Genomic DNA, 14,768 nt, shown 5'->3' on the forward strand with positions numbered 1-14,768 from the left:
CCAACTCGATTTTCCCCTGGTAACAAAGATAGCGCTTCTGAATTACCTCTGTTTACCCACGAAATTGTGGATCACGCCCAAACTGACAGTAACAGACAGACACAATAATGTACTTACAAAAATGTAATTTTTAGTGCATTTTGTAAGTGTGCCCCAGTTGCTGGTCTCAACTGGTTTGGGTTATCATCTCACAGTAAAAAAGCACCCAAGGAATCAGAGAATTTCTGCATTAATAAAGACTTAATTGGATCACTCATTTTACAAGTAAGAGAACTAAGACTAGGGGAAAAGAAATGACTTCAGCAAAGACACAGATGGTAAGTGGAGAGTTGGGAACAAGATCTGGTTCCCTGTCCCACTGTTAAGTGCCCTCTACCCATAGCTGCCTGCCAACAGGGGGAAAACCTTCAAAAATAATAGTAAATTGTTGTTTTACTATGTATCTATAGACATACAGATATGGTAATGGACTAAAAGGAACCACCTTGAAGGAAATTATCATTAAAGAGAACAAGATAGCAGATCTTAAACTAAAAAAAAAAATCATGGTTCATAAAATTCTAAAAAGTGTACCCTTGTGATGCAGAGTTTTTTTTTCTAGATTGAAAAATTTTAGACATTCATATATAAGAAAAATAGTCCAATACCCTCAGGTGGTGATCAAGCATGTATCTAAGTGATCTTTGTTATTTAATACCAACAAAACCATTCAATTAATACGAGAATAGCTGTTCATTATTTATATAACAATTCTCACCAGAGCTGAGAAATGAAAGGAAAATAGGAAGAGCTAAATACTCTTAGAAAAAAAGCAATGAAGGCAGCCAGTGTTTTGCACCAGAGTTGGTGAATGTGAGTACAGTTGGGTCATGGAAACTAATTTGGGCCCACAAATCAGATGTGTAAGAAGCATATCACTTTTATTAATCTATAACTAAAATTAATTTCCCTAACAAGCTCATGGTCCCTCAGATAGGAAAAAAAAACTTAGTTTTCATCAAATCTTGACCTTATTTCCGGGTTGCATACAAGTTTTGGGGGAGTCGGGGGGTTCTGCAATATGCCAGAGCATCAGTGGAGGGTGAACTTTGGATCTGGGTCACCCGTTCATTCATTTTCTTGTTCCATCTGGCTCACCGTGACCATCATGTTCTTTGAAGTCGGTGAATTTCTGTGCCACACTTGCACTACTCTAGGCTGTGTGGGGAAATGGTCTGCTCCTCCTCGTGCCACACTGGAGAAGATGGGGACTCTGGAGAACTGGCATAGGTCCATTTGCCTGAACATCAAGTATGACTTTCCATCTGCTCCTATGCCATGGAAAAACTCTGGGAATTTGCTGCTTTCCTAATCCTGACTCGGTAAAAGCGGCACCAGTCTCTGTCTCAGATTTCCAGACACTTCCAGGCCCTGGAACTCAAGCCACAGAATACAGGCAGCAGGGTTTCGAGGGAACAGCCAACCTCCAGTAGTTCTTACCTCTCCACGTCCAGACTATATAACTGGGAAAGCTAACCCTGGGTAATTACAAATTCTCTCAAATCTCACCTTGTTTTTGACCTCAGTTTTTTTTTAAATCCCCAAAACCATTTTTTTCTTCTTTTCTCTATTTTTTTTTTGATGCCTCAAAGATTAACTGCTTAAATAGAGACGATGTCATGGATTAATAACTGTGAAAACCAAAAAGTAGAAGATTAATCGGCAATTACTATATGAAAATATACCTCGAGGGACAGTGATACAAAGTTTAGCTATTATTCTACCATTTCATGTGCAATACAAGATCAAAATGTTATTAACATTTGGAATTATGCAATAACAGGGAGTTTCTACAAACTAGACATTTTGATAAATATATGATAATGGTTATGAAAATCTTGGAGAGAAGTACTATTTACAATCTTCACTAGTTCTTTAAAAAGCTAATAAACTCACCCCACCCCCACCAATCTGCAGTGCTGGCTGTACGCTGCTAATTGACAAGGAGGCAAAAACTTCAGTGTTCCACCCATGGTGAGTTATCAATTGACATGTATGTCCCCTGTTGGTCACTTTGTTGTAATTATTTTACTGCTCCAATCTCCTTTTTTTTTTTTTTCTTTTAGTACCGGGATTGAATTGAGGGACACTCAATCACTGAGCCACATCCACAGCCCTATATTGTATTTTATTTAGAGACAGAGTCTCACTGAGTTGCTTACTGCCTCTCTGTTGCTGAGGCTGGCTTTGAACTTGGGATCCTCCTGGCTCAGCCTCCTGAGCTGCTGTGATTACAGGCATGCATCAGACCCTCCCAGGTCTACATGGTACTCAACCAGACCCACAAAGCACAACAGAGGGGTAACTGGGATTGGGATTCACATAGTTTCATTCAAGTTTTGTGTTTGGTTTTTCCCATTTTTACGCTCTGGGCCATGCTGATTTCTGTGTCAGCTATTAAGAGAGATGCACATCTCAAACTTGAAGCTGTTCATCCTTGACTTTTTCTTTTTTTCTTTCTTTTTTTTTTTTTTTTAAGAAAACTAAGCATCATCTCTGTAGATGACGGCATTCAATTGGAACCTAAGAATAATTAATTTGAATTTTATGGAAATACATTTGTCTCCTCAATAAGCATCAGCAGTGAGTGGATAGTGTTGGTTTTCCTTATGTAACAACCTCATTTAGCAAGAAAACATTTCTTTGAAAATAATTTCTAGGCTAGAGACACAATTTTAATTAAGTAGAAACCATTCAACATAATAGAAGCTACAAATAACTGTTTCGTAGATATTCTTCTCAGGTCAAAAATAATTTGGGAAAGCAAATTCCTGAAATTATATCCATTTTAAGCTTCACTACATCATGCAATTGAAAGCTAAATGAAATTCTGATTAGTAGCCTGCTGCTAAATGATACAACATAAAAGGCTAAATGTCATTTAATTGATAAGCAGCTAAACCCTCAACTAGCTTTATACCTTAAGCAAATGAGTATACTTCAAAAACAATGACATGAAATCTCATCATTAGTCCCCAGATTATTCTCTGACACATACAATGTGCTGAGTGAAGTTTGTCTCTGTGCCCAAACATCCCCCCTTATTAACTTGGAGAGAGGTTCATTCTCCCTTATTATCCAGTATTCATTGAGCACCTACTTGGAACAATTTACCATGCTAAACATTATGGGTCCTTAAAAAGGATCATAAAAAATCGTCCCTTCCTTAAAGTAGTTTACTAAACAGTTGTTAAAGAAGATGTATTTCTTAAAATGCTAAATGTCTCAAAAATAAATTCTAGGCATTAAAAAGAGTATCCTGGTAGGATTAAAAGCAGTTAACTCTTGCAGGCACCAATCTCTTCTGACATTCTCCCCTTTGGCAACCCCTAGCCAAGGGTCCCAGAGACTGCAGTACTCAGTGCAAAACGGGTCCCCCTTGAGCTCTCTGGTCCACTTGTGGCCACTTTATCTTCTCTTATTTATTCATACCACAATTAAGGTAAAGTTTGAATATTTAAATGTGGTTTATTAGCAGCTAAGGCATAATAAAAGAGACATAATGCTCAAACACACACCGGCACACACAAACCATGGCATGAGAGATTGGGACTTAGCACATGCAGTTATTTATCTTCAGTTTGGGGAGTTGCCTCCCTTCCGAGCTCCTAGTCTCATTCCACATAAAAGTGGCCACCTTTAAACTTGTCCACCTCTGGAGCACACTCAAGAACTTCTAGATCCACCAGAGAATGGACAGAATGATTATCACCATGGACTCTGAGGTCATACAGAAACAACTTCAAAACCCAGCTTTGCTACCAGCTACACCGATTTCGACTTCTAAATATCTATAATCTTATTGAAAATGGCACTAATAATGCTTTATTCACTGGTTTATTTTTCAGAAGTAAACAAAATAACAAGGACTTGGCACACACTGCAGGCCATAGGTGCACAATAAATGGTAATAAATACAGTCACGCCTCTCTTAACGATGGGGTCCATGCTGAGAAATGGGTCATTAGATGATTTAATCATTGTGGGAACATCAAAGAAATTACCCACGCCTGCTACACACCTGGGCTATACAGTACTAATGTTCCTAGACTACAAACCTGTACAGAATGAGGCTATACTGCATACATAAATAATTTTAACACAATGGCTTTTGTGTATCTACACGTATCTAAACATAGAAATGGCACAATAAAAATACTAGATGGTAGGAAATTTTCAGCTCCATTTTCATTTTATGGGGTCACTATAATATATGCATCCAGTCATTGAACAAAACATCATTAAGTTGCATGATGTACTGTCATCATTATGACAATGATTACCTAAAAGCAAGAAAGATAGGACAACCCAAAGTGAACAGGGTTCCCTCTCAACTTGCCTAGAGCCTGCCACCCTAGGTCTCAATTTTTATTTCAGGACCATCTTCATCCTAAGTAACAGACACCAGGAAAGTACATTCTTGGGAAAGGTTATGCTACATTTAATAATAGTCCTTCCAACTGGCAAAACCAGCATAATTTGCCCAATAAAATACACTAAGCATATAATTCTACATGATGTGTATATACTGAGTCAAGATAACAGTTACAAATGCATGAGGTGTTAAAAAAATGCATGAGAGGTTAAGCAAAAAATTAAGAGACAGTTCAAATCTTCACATGATAAGTAGCAAAGATAAATTCTGTAGACCAGGTTTGAGGGAGAAAGACACAGAGACATCCAGAGTAGAGGCAGTGGGGAGATAGAGCAATGTCGATAAATGTTATGCTTCTAAAGACGTTCTGTTGCCCCATAAGTTTTAGAAACCATGGTTTAGAAAAGATAAGCTTCTTACTGCAACACTTCTCATCATTAGTAAACTAATGTGCATTATGGGAGCTCAAGTAGGGGAACATCATTTTCAAACTGGGCTGGGGGGGGGTTTCTGATGGTAAGGATAGTTCATGAACTTGTGTCCTATGGAACAGTATTTTGAAAAATATGGATGAATTCAAAACAGCATAATTATTCTAGAAGACAGACAGCAGTATGGACTCTAACAGGCTAGCAAGTTATAATAGAAAGGAGATTTACTCTCTTTAAAGAATGGATAAGATAGAGTATTCATGACAGGAAATAAAAAGAAAAATAAACTGATGTGTAGCTACTTACAGATATTTTTACATGCTCATCTATTTCTACCCTTCCACTTTTATTCATTCATAATTTTAATACTCATAAGGAATTTGAGGTGGCTCCCAGATACATGCTTATCTCTCATGACCATTTAGCTACCCCATGGAAGCAAGCCTTTACATTGCATGATTGGGACTATGGTTTACAAACCCTTCCTATGCAGGGTTCCTGAAATCTAATGTGCTTTGAAAAGCTGAGGAGCACAGCAGAGGGTGCAGTCTGGGGAGTCATTCTGATTCTCAGCCCACAGCCATATTCCTGCAGTTTAAGCATGCAACTCTGGTAACCCAGTGCAGGTTATGTTAAGACTATACTTTATAAAATGATGCTTTATATTAATGTTAATTAGCAATGATTCTAATCACAAGTTTTGATTCCTTATCATACTCTCAAAACAGATATGTTGATCAAGGGGCAGAGGAGATCCCAACAGTTTCAAAGACATAAATTATGAATAGGGATAATCTAGACCACAGATTTCCAGTTCTATGTTGGAATAACCTGTCCTAGCTAGAAGGTGACTCAAACTTCCAATTTGTTTACTTCAAAGTTAGAAATAATGGCAGAAGAGGAAGACAGAGGAAGAAGGGGAAAGAGAAAAAAGGAAAGGGAGATAGACCAGAGCTGTTAGTTATAGTTAAATGTTTCTGAGGTGACTAATGATTTAAAAAGAATATACCCTACATAATTATGGATAACAATAATGAACAATTGACTGCAATGCCACGGAGCCCAGTAGAGACAGTAATGGTCACACCTCAAAGAATCGCAGCAGTTAATGCACTTTTTCTAGCAGTGGACCCTCCCCACTCCTCATTTCCAAATGCAACCTAGGCACTTCAATACCAGATGGTGGTAGAAGCAGTTGGTGGCAGTGACAAGGCCAGTCTTTGTTTGTGATTGGCATGCAGATATTGCTGAGTCTAGCAACAGTGGGGAAATCGGTCTGAACTGGAGCTTGGGGCCAGGGCTGTACCACATTCTGTAGCAGGCCCTACAGGGATGAGCGCACCTAAGTCCTGATGTCCAAGAAGCAGGGGAAATGAGCTGACTCCTCAGGCAGCTGCATGGAAGGGTCCTTGGGAGGGTGGAGTTCAGCAACAGAATCATCTCCAAGGGTAAATGAGTTTTGAGCTAGTCATTTATAAACCTTTGGGAGATATCATTAATAATGTAATTATTCAATATGGTTTGTTAATAACTAAGGAATAAAGAAACACCACACACACAACATGGCACAAGATGGAGATGGCGTGATTTGCATGGTCCTTGGGGAAATGGGTGCCTGACTGTGTGAATCAGAACCACAGCTGTCAATTTCAGCCTGTCTCAGCCCAATCACAATCTCCCCTAATTATTACCTGCCATCTGTGTTCTCAGCCACACCCATCTAAGTACCCATGGCTGACTCAGCCTCGCAGAATTAGAAGCTTTGCCCTGAGCACTTGCATGTGGGGTCTGGAAATTGTCCAGAGCTGTCCTAAGTCATTGAGCCTGGAGGTCAACGGAGTCCTCTGGGCCAGGAAGAATATTACATTTCAGGTTCCCTAACTAACCCTCCCTCGTGTCACAGCCAGCTTTTCTCACTGACCCTTCAGTTCAGGTTTGCAGGGCTTGGGTTTTCTTGCAAGTATTTTGCCCAAGACGGGGAATCAGGAAGCTATTTTTGACTATCATCCAGCCAGCTGGGTAGATAGGTTTTTCTCATCTGGTGAGGACAGTAGGAAGATGAGGAAGGAGAAAGACATGACCAGGGTCAAGCAGTGCATTCAGCACTTACCCAAGTGACTTTGGTAGAAGGCAAGGGCCCAGACACAGTGAGGATCTTAAAAGAAGAAACTTATACTACAAATAAATGAAAATCAGAAAGTCACAGATGAAGATTGCCAGGAAGGCCTCCGTTCAGTGACCCATGACGTGCATGTATAACTGATTTGTCCACATATCACAGACACGAGACTGAGACCTAAGGTGATGAAACTTTCGTTAAATTTGTAGCCTATGGCAGGATCAGATTCAAGAGCAGGCATGGATATACCCAGGGGATGGAGATGCTGGGTACCCTTGAGAAGAACTGGGACGGATTGATTTTTATTTGTGGTATTAAAACAGAAACACTTTTCATTATTTATTCTTTGAATGTTGACATGTTTTCTCTAGCACTTTTGGCACATCTATTTTTTTACTGCTTTTTTAGTGCAGTGACAAATGTACATAATGAATAGAAGAAAAAATACAAAATTATGAAATGCCAGGTTGAAATGCAGACTTTTATTTATTTGATTTTTTTTGAAAATTGATGTAATAAAACCATCAGTCATTAGCAAGTTAAATATAATGAGTATCTGACAGACACAGCACACAATTGCCAGAATTCCTGTTACTAGAAAAAGAATTAAACCCTTTCACTAAGAAGTCCAGCTCTGGCCTGCATTGCCCCACTGCTTCCCTGATACTTCCTTCAGCACTGGATGGAGCAGTTCCTGTGGTCTAAACCTTTTGTAATACCTCAGTACCCCTTTCCTCCTGAGTTTTCCAAGCATAACTTCCTCCTTTCACGTGGTGCTATCTGCAGGTGACCTTGTGCATGAATTCTGGATCTCTCAGGAACAATTTGACAGTTGGATCATCTGCATTTCTCATTACCTAAATCACACAGAAAATAGGTCTGCTCCTTTCCCAAGCACATGGCTCTGTGCTGGCAGAACTCCTTGTCCTTGTCTTCTTTGTTCCCTGACGAGCTTTGTTCTCTGAATTCCTCAACATCCTCTCTCAAAGCATGGCTCCTTCTGTGAATCCATCCATTGATGGACTGGCTTTGTCTTCAATTTGGGTCCAATTATCTTTTGCTTTGGCTTGTTCCCACGACCTCTCACATCTCTCTCAAACTGAGCACCTCAGACATGTGTCGTAAATATGTCTCAAGTCTGTCTCATTACTGAGTCTACAGTCAAGGGTTTCCAGCAAGGCCACTGTGGTGACACAGTTTGGAGACTCTTTAATGACCTGAGTACCAAAGACAGAGCCAACAACTTTTGCCCCTCCTCAATGACGTGCTAGGCTCAGTGAACTTCCAGGAAATGTCTACTGACTCTATTTGCTTATCAGGGGATAACTGAAGAAACCCCTCCTTATGAGACTCACATGCCAAAAACATTTTCCAAGGATCCCACAGAGTATGTCTCAATTAAGTGCTCCTGAAAAGAACAACACAGATTTTTTTTTTCAAAAATATTCCTTACACATTTAAAAAACCAAACACTGCTCATCAGAATTTCAGGTTCCACGTATGTTCCCCTCCAAACAGAATTATGATTGATGAAAACCAAGTCTCAAAAGTAGAATTGTGTGCTGCTTGTCCCTACTCTTGCCCATTGTATTGAAGCTCCCCCCTCTCCTACCTCCCAACCCCAGATTAACCCAGCCCAGGCCCCTAGCTGTTTGCAGAAATCCTGAGAAGCATCTAGATCAAACTCACCTAGTCCCACAACACAAGGGCCCAGCTCTCTGCTTTCTTTCAGAAAATGTTCATTGCATTGAGTGTGTGTGTGTGTGTGTCATGCTCCTCCTTTCAAAGCATTTACTGCATAGTAGAAATGTAAGCACTGACATTTACTAAAGTATCACACATTGCTATTCACTGTGGTAGGTTCTTTACATCCATTTCAGCACTTGATCTTTGCAGCTTTTTCATAAAGTAGACATTACTATTCACACTTTAGAAATGAAAAAAGATTTTTTTAAAAAAAAAGAAAAGCCCCAAGACAGAGAGAGGCTAAGCAACTGGCATCATAACATAGCAAGTGTCAGAGGCTGGCTTTGAACCCATTTTTGCCTGGCTCTGGCCCCTGTGAATTTTCTCAGTTTCAAGCAACCTGCTTTCCCACAACCATTTTCCATCTTTGCAGATCACGCCTGTAGCACCACCACTCCGTCTATCCTTCAGCCTCCCCCAAGATCGACTATCCACTGCCCCTTCTTGCTTTTCACCCCACCTCCCACCCTTCTTATAACCTCCCTTCCCTCCTTAACCTGAGTGAAAGAAGGGAAATCCTGGTTTGGTGCCATTGTGGAGAGCTCCCTTTGCATGCTCATTTGGTAAATCTCAACCCTGATTAAATCCAGTGTTCCATCTCCTCTGTGTCTGTTCTCTCCCAGCCCAGCAGCTCATGGCTGGAGGAAAACACAATCAAAGGGACTAGTCTCTTGTGATCCAAGAGACCTCACGTCAGCTCTTAGTCATGGGCTGTTATAATAGTTGCAACATGTGGTTAAATGACCATAACAAAAAACTGAATGAAATAAATTCAATAACTTCCCAAGTGCTTCCAAAAATGAAGCAGAACTGATAGATAAATTATTCAGCACTGCTGGAATTGTATTAATTGATGAAGGCTATTTGTCTTACTTTCTGTAAGCTTTCCTTGTTCTTCCTGGTAACGTGGGCACTCTACTTTCAGAACCAGCGTCTCCACTGTGGCTGAACTAACAAAAGAATTAAGTCAAATGACTCTTACAGCATAGCCTTTATTTGGGACAACAGCGATCCATGGCAAGATCAGTAAATGAAGACAGGTTGGCTGCCTCTGAGGGTCCTCAAGGCAATAACATTTTCACCCTTCAGCATCTCAGGATCAAAATCTGAATGTTTTCAGGGCACGAAGCATAAATACAAACTTTCCATGTAAACCCTCAATAATCAAACTGGTGAACAGCTGTATACCAGGATCTAACTACAAATAGACCCATTGCAAAATCCCCAATATCTGAACTGACATAACCTGTACTCCTCCCCTCTATGGGAAGCCAAATCATAAACAGAAGCTTGTCAGGGAAGTTATGCTCATAGGAAAAGTAGTCATTAAATTCAGTCCAGAACAGCATTAGTCTGAGGTAGCCTAAGGCCTCCAGTGCACTGATGGCCTCTCCCATGCAGCTGTGATTCTGATGTCTGCTGGCCCCCAGTGTGTTGGAAGGGGACTTGTCTTTTTTGGCCACTGGGATCCTCCCCACCATTTGCCTTAATAATGAAAATATCTTTAACAACATCAGTTCATTCAGCTTGGACATTGTTAAGTGCCACAGACCTGAAAACCATTCTGCCTATTAAGGTAACTTGACATAACTCTGCTTTCTTCTTTATTGGCTTCATAAATAAATTCTGGGAATTCAATTGCTTTCTACTTATTTATGGATTCTCGGGAATCCCTTTCTTCAACCCCCACACGAGGACATCAGTGGAGGATTTAAGAATAAGTGGAAGGAAAGTGCTACTTAAGGTCTATTTCAGGAGATGAGAAAAACCAGGTAGGATGCTTCCAGTACTTCATTTTCTCTCTTCACCTCTGCGCAGGATGGTACATCTTGATAAGTATTAGAAAAGTGATTACAGAAGAAAATTCAATTAATGGCAGCAGAGATCTCCCCACATTGCCCATGTGTTTCTGATATTTTTTTTAGTTACTTTTACAGTAAAATACTACTACTTGTTCCATGTCATCACTGTGCACTGTAAAATCTGAAACAATAAGAAAATTATTTTACTTTTTTTTTTTCCCAAAGTAATCTAAACCCATCTGCAGTACCAAGGTCATTTGTGATATTTATTTGACTGCAATGTAAAAAGCAAGGCATCAAAGATATTGTTTTCTCTGCTTGGTCTTTTTTGCACCCTCACTTTGTATTCTTTGAAATATAGTCTCCCCGCCCCCACAAAAAAAAAAAAAAAAAAAAAAAAACAAATTCAGCTCACTACCTCCAAACTCGTTATTAGGACAATAAGATAATTTTCACAGAATGCAGTAACTATGAATGGAATTCAAACTATTGATGTCTATATTAAGATCATGGTTTATAACTCAAAAGAGTCTCTTTTTAATTTAATTGCAGAATATCAGTTAATTCCTCTGGGCATTTAGATTTTTTTAACATAAGCCATTAACTTCTCCAACCCTCCCTCATCTTTTTGGACACTGTGAACTTCTGTCATTACCATTGTGACATGTGCTTTCCCACACTTGCCACACACCGAGGTAGACCTCAACACAGCATTCTGACTTCCATGTCCAGGTGCATCCCTGTGCTGAGACTCCCTTTCCTTGGAGGCTCCCTGCACACAGACCTGGATTTCTGAAGGAAAACACCACCAAGGTGATCTTCACCATCTGTCCAGTATTTCTGGGGAGGCCACACAGGCACACATTGGAGGGTAGGGCGTTGGTATATCCCTCCCGTTGGTCTGTGCAATTTTTTCCACCCACCAAAGCCAGTAAGCTGCACAAATCTCTGGCAGGCGGCCACTTTCAGTTTTCTCAGACACAGAGAGACTGGTTCCCTTGTATTTTAAAAAGGCAAATGCTGCTTTACTCAACCTAACCATTACTTAGTGGACGACAGCACAGAACCCAGCCCAGTGCTTTTAATGCCTGAAAAATAAGCCCAGGCAATCTTCTAAATGCTTTAGTTTTTCTTTTCCAGAGGATAGAAAGGTAGTATAGAAAAAGGGTTGTGTTCATGAGAATTTGCTTGTCTTCTGACTCTCTGAGAACAACAATGCACTATTTCTATTTTATCCTGGAATTTCCAAGTGGACTTCCATTAAACTTTAGTACCACGTGGTCCTCCATGAATGCACGGAAAAGTACACAGTTGTCACTTGCTTAAAGCAGCATGCATCCACTTATAACAGAAACAGATCCGAACTCATCCACTATCACTTCTGATATTTATGACTAGAGTTCTAAGGTATTTGAAGAAGATAGAACTGGGTGTCATGTCAAAGTGGGAGGATGAGGGCTCTGTCACCAAACAGCACTTGGGAAAAACATCTCTAGGAGTAAACAAAGTAGTTCTAAACAGAGGCAAATGAATGCCACAAGTAATCCTTCTACCTGGAAGAGATGTTTAGGAAACAGAACTGATCGATTTACCATGTGATCAATTTATTTTTTTCTTGGTACTTTCATATGCAGTTGCTATGATTTTTTTTAAATTTCAATAGGAGGCTTCCTTTGAATTTTATCTGTTCAGAACAAAGTTGTGGTCCTATTATTTCCAAGAAGTAACTGGTTAATTTCTTCCTTTAAAAAAAATAATTCTATTGCGTGGACTGGATTTATAACTCAGTGGTAGAGTGCTTGTCCAGTATGTGTGAGGCCCTGGTTTCAATCTCCAGTAATACACACACACATAGCGTATCAGGTAACCACTGTTTACAAAACACCTTGTTATTTATGCCATGGCAGATGCAAGATTAAGAAAACATGACAAATTTCATTGGTAAAACTTGACCTATCAAATACAGTAAGAACACCCAATCACATTATTGATTGTTTCCTTTGCTGAGAAGAAGCTTTTTCATTTGAATGAGATAATGAAACAAGGTTCTTAGAGCAATCATTTGTTGTTTTTAAGTCTTTACTTCTTAATTCACCAAGTAAGAAAATGTGTATATTTCTCCCCTTGACTCGATATTACTTCCCTGGGTAATTTCTCTATTCCATGGATTTAATTTCCACTTATAGACTTATGATTTCCAAATGAAGAGAGAGAGAGAAAGAGAGAGAGAGAGAGAGAGAGAGAGAGAGAGAGAGAGAGATTTCCTGATCTCCAAACTTAGTCAGTTTCCTCCTCTATGTTTCAACCTGTATATCCCAAACTAATCTCACACTTTCATGTTCAAAATTGAAAATGTCTTATTTTTGTATATCTCTAAACAAATCTACTCAAATATCAAAACCAAAAACTGGGAGTTTTCCTGAGCACTTTCTGTAATCATCCTACTGAAACCTTGCCCTATTCATTCTTCCTTTTACGTTCTCAAGCCTCAAACTCATCTTCCAGAGCGACCTTCCCAAAACTCAACTATAATATTCCATTTCTTTCTTTTTTTTAAAGAGAGAGAGAGAATTTTTTAATATTTATTTTTTAATTATCAGCGTACACAACATCTTTGTTTGTACATGGTGCTGAGAATCGAACCCAGGCCGCACGCATGCCAGGCGAGCGCGCTACCGCTTGAGTCACATCCCCAGCCCTCCATTTCTTTTGTATGCTGAAAATATTTAGCCACAAGCTTGTTGTTGCCACTGCCTTCTTCGAATATACCAATGGTTCCCCATCACCCAGGTGCATCCCCCATCTGAAATACATAATTCCCAGAGAACTGGCAATGTGCCAGGGCAATTGAAAACCCCAGGATAACATGATCTTCAAAGTTCAAATATGCTTGATTGCAAAATCTTAAAATATTGCTTTTGTATTAAAACTAGTAGAAAAATGCACAGTGGAATGCCAAAATATGAAAAGAGACTTCAAATCAGTTTTTTATTTGAGATAGCCCACTTCAGTCTATGCTCCCAAAATTCAAAATAGAGTGTAAGATATTCTTTCCTCTTTAGAGTACTTTAGACGGAATTTTTGAGTACTGTGAACGCAGAAGAAAACCAAGACCTCTTAGAACAGCATTTGCAATTTTCTATCACTTGGTCCGCATCTATTACCTTAGCTACCTCACCTTCTCCCTCTGCTCCTATCCCACCCAGGGCTCCAACCACGGAGGGTTACTTTTAATTCCAACATGGTGTATTGCTTCACACACAAAGGCGTGAGTTAGAAAAGGGTCTGAAATATGGAGGAACAATGAGGAACTTATGATGATATAAGCTTAGTTGACCTGATTGGAAGAAAAAAAAGATGGGTTGAAAAAGAGGTTTGAAAAAAATTACTGGACCACATTCTGAAGAACATTCTTTGCAACAATAAAACTTAGTCCTACTAGCAATGGGGAACTCCTGAATGTTTTAGGTATGGGGATGACGGGATCATGTCTCCTTTAGAAATAAAAGCTCTAGACTACCTTGTGCTACCAACAGTGGTAAAGTGGTGAATAGGTCAAAGATTGGATGTAGAATCCAGGTAATGCCCAGGTGAAAGATGAAATTCTTAACCATCACCAAATAGTCAATCATGGGAATATAAGTGACACTTTCCACTCTAGAGGTCTGAGGTTAAAAAAAAATTAACCACAACAGGAACTGTGATAATGAATCATTTGGTAAACATCCTGTAGTAGATGTTTCAGGTACTCATATTAGTGAACACTCTCTAACCTCAACATACATAGATTGAAAACAATGAAACAGATTATAGTGCACCTGGTGAACATAATGTGTGCTCAGGCCTCTCTGGAGTTACACATAGAGTCTGGTCCCACTGCTAGGACACCCTTATCACCACATCCCTGTTCCAACCATGGAGCCTTTCACTGCATTTTCAAACACATGTGGAAGGATACCTCCTTAAAGAACACTCCCCAGGGGCTGGGGTTGTGGCTCAGTAGTAGAGTGCTTGCCTAGCATGTGTGAGGCACTGGGTTCGATTCTCAGCACAACATATACATAAAATAAAGGTCCATTGATAACTAAAAAAAAATATATTAAAAAAATAACTCTGCACAGCTGCCACTCACCACACTCGCATCAAGAGGCTCCATCCACCATGTTCTGAGTACATGTGGCCTGACAGCCTTACCTCAGTAAGGTAATTGTTTTTCCATGTTCATTTCCCAACATTACACTGTGAACTCCTGAAGA

Source organism: Callospermophilus lateralis, chromosome 12 (genome assembly GCF_048772815.1).
Source record: "Callospermophilus lateralis isolate mCalLat2 chromosome 12, mCalLat2.hap1, whole genome shotgun sequence".
Lineage (NCBI taxonomy): Eukaryota > Metazoa > Chordata > Mammalia > Rodentia > Sciuridae > Callospermophilus > Callospermophilus lateralis.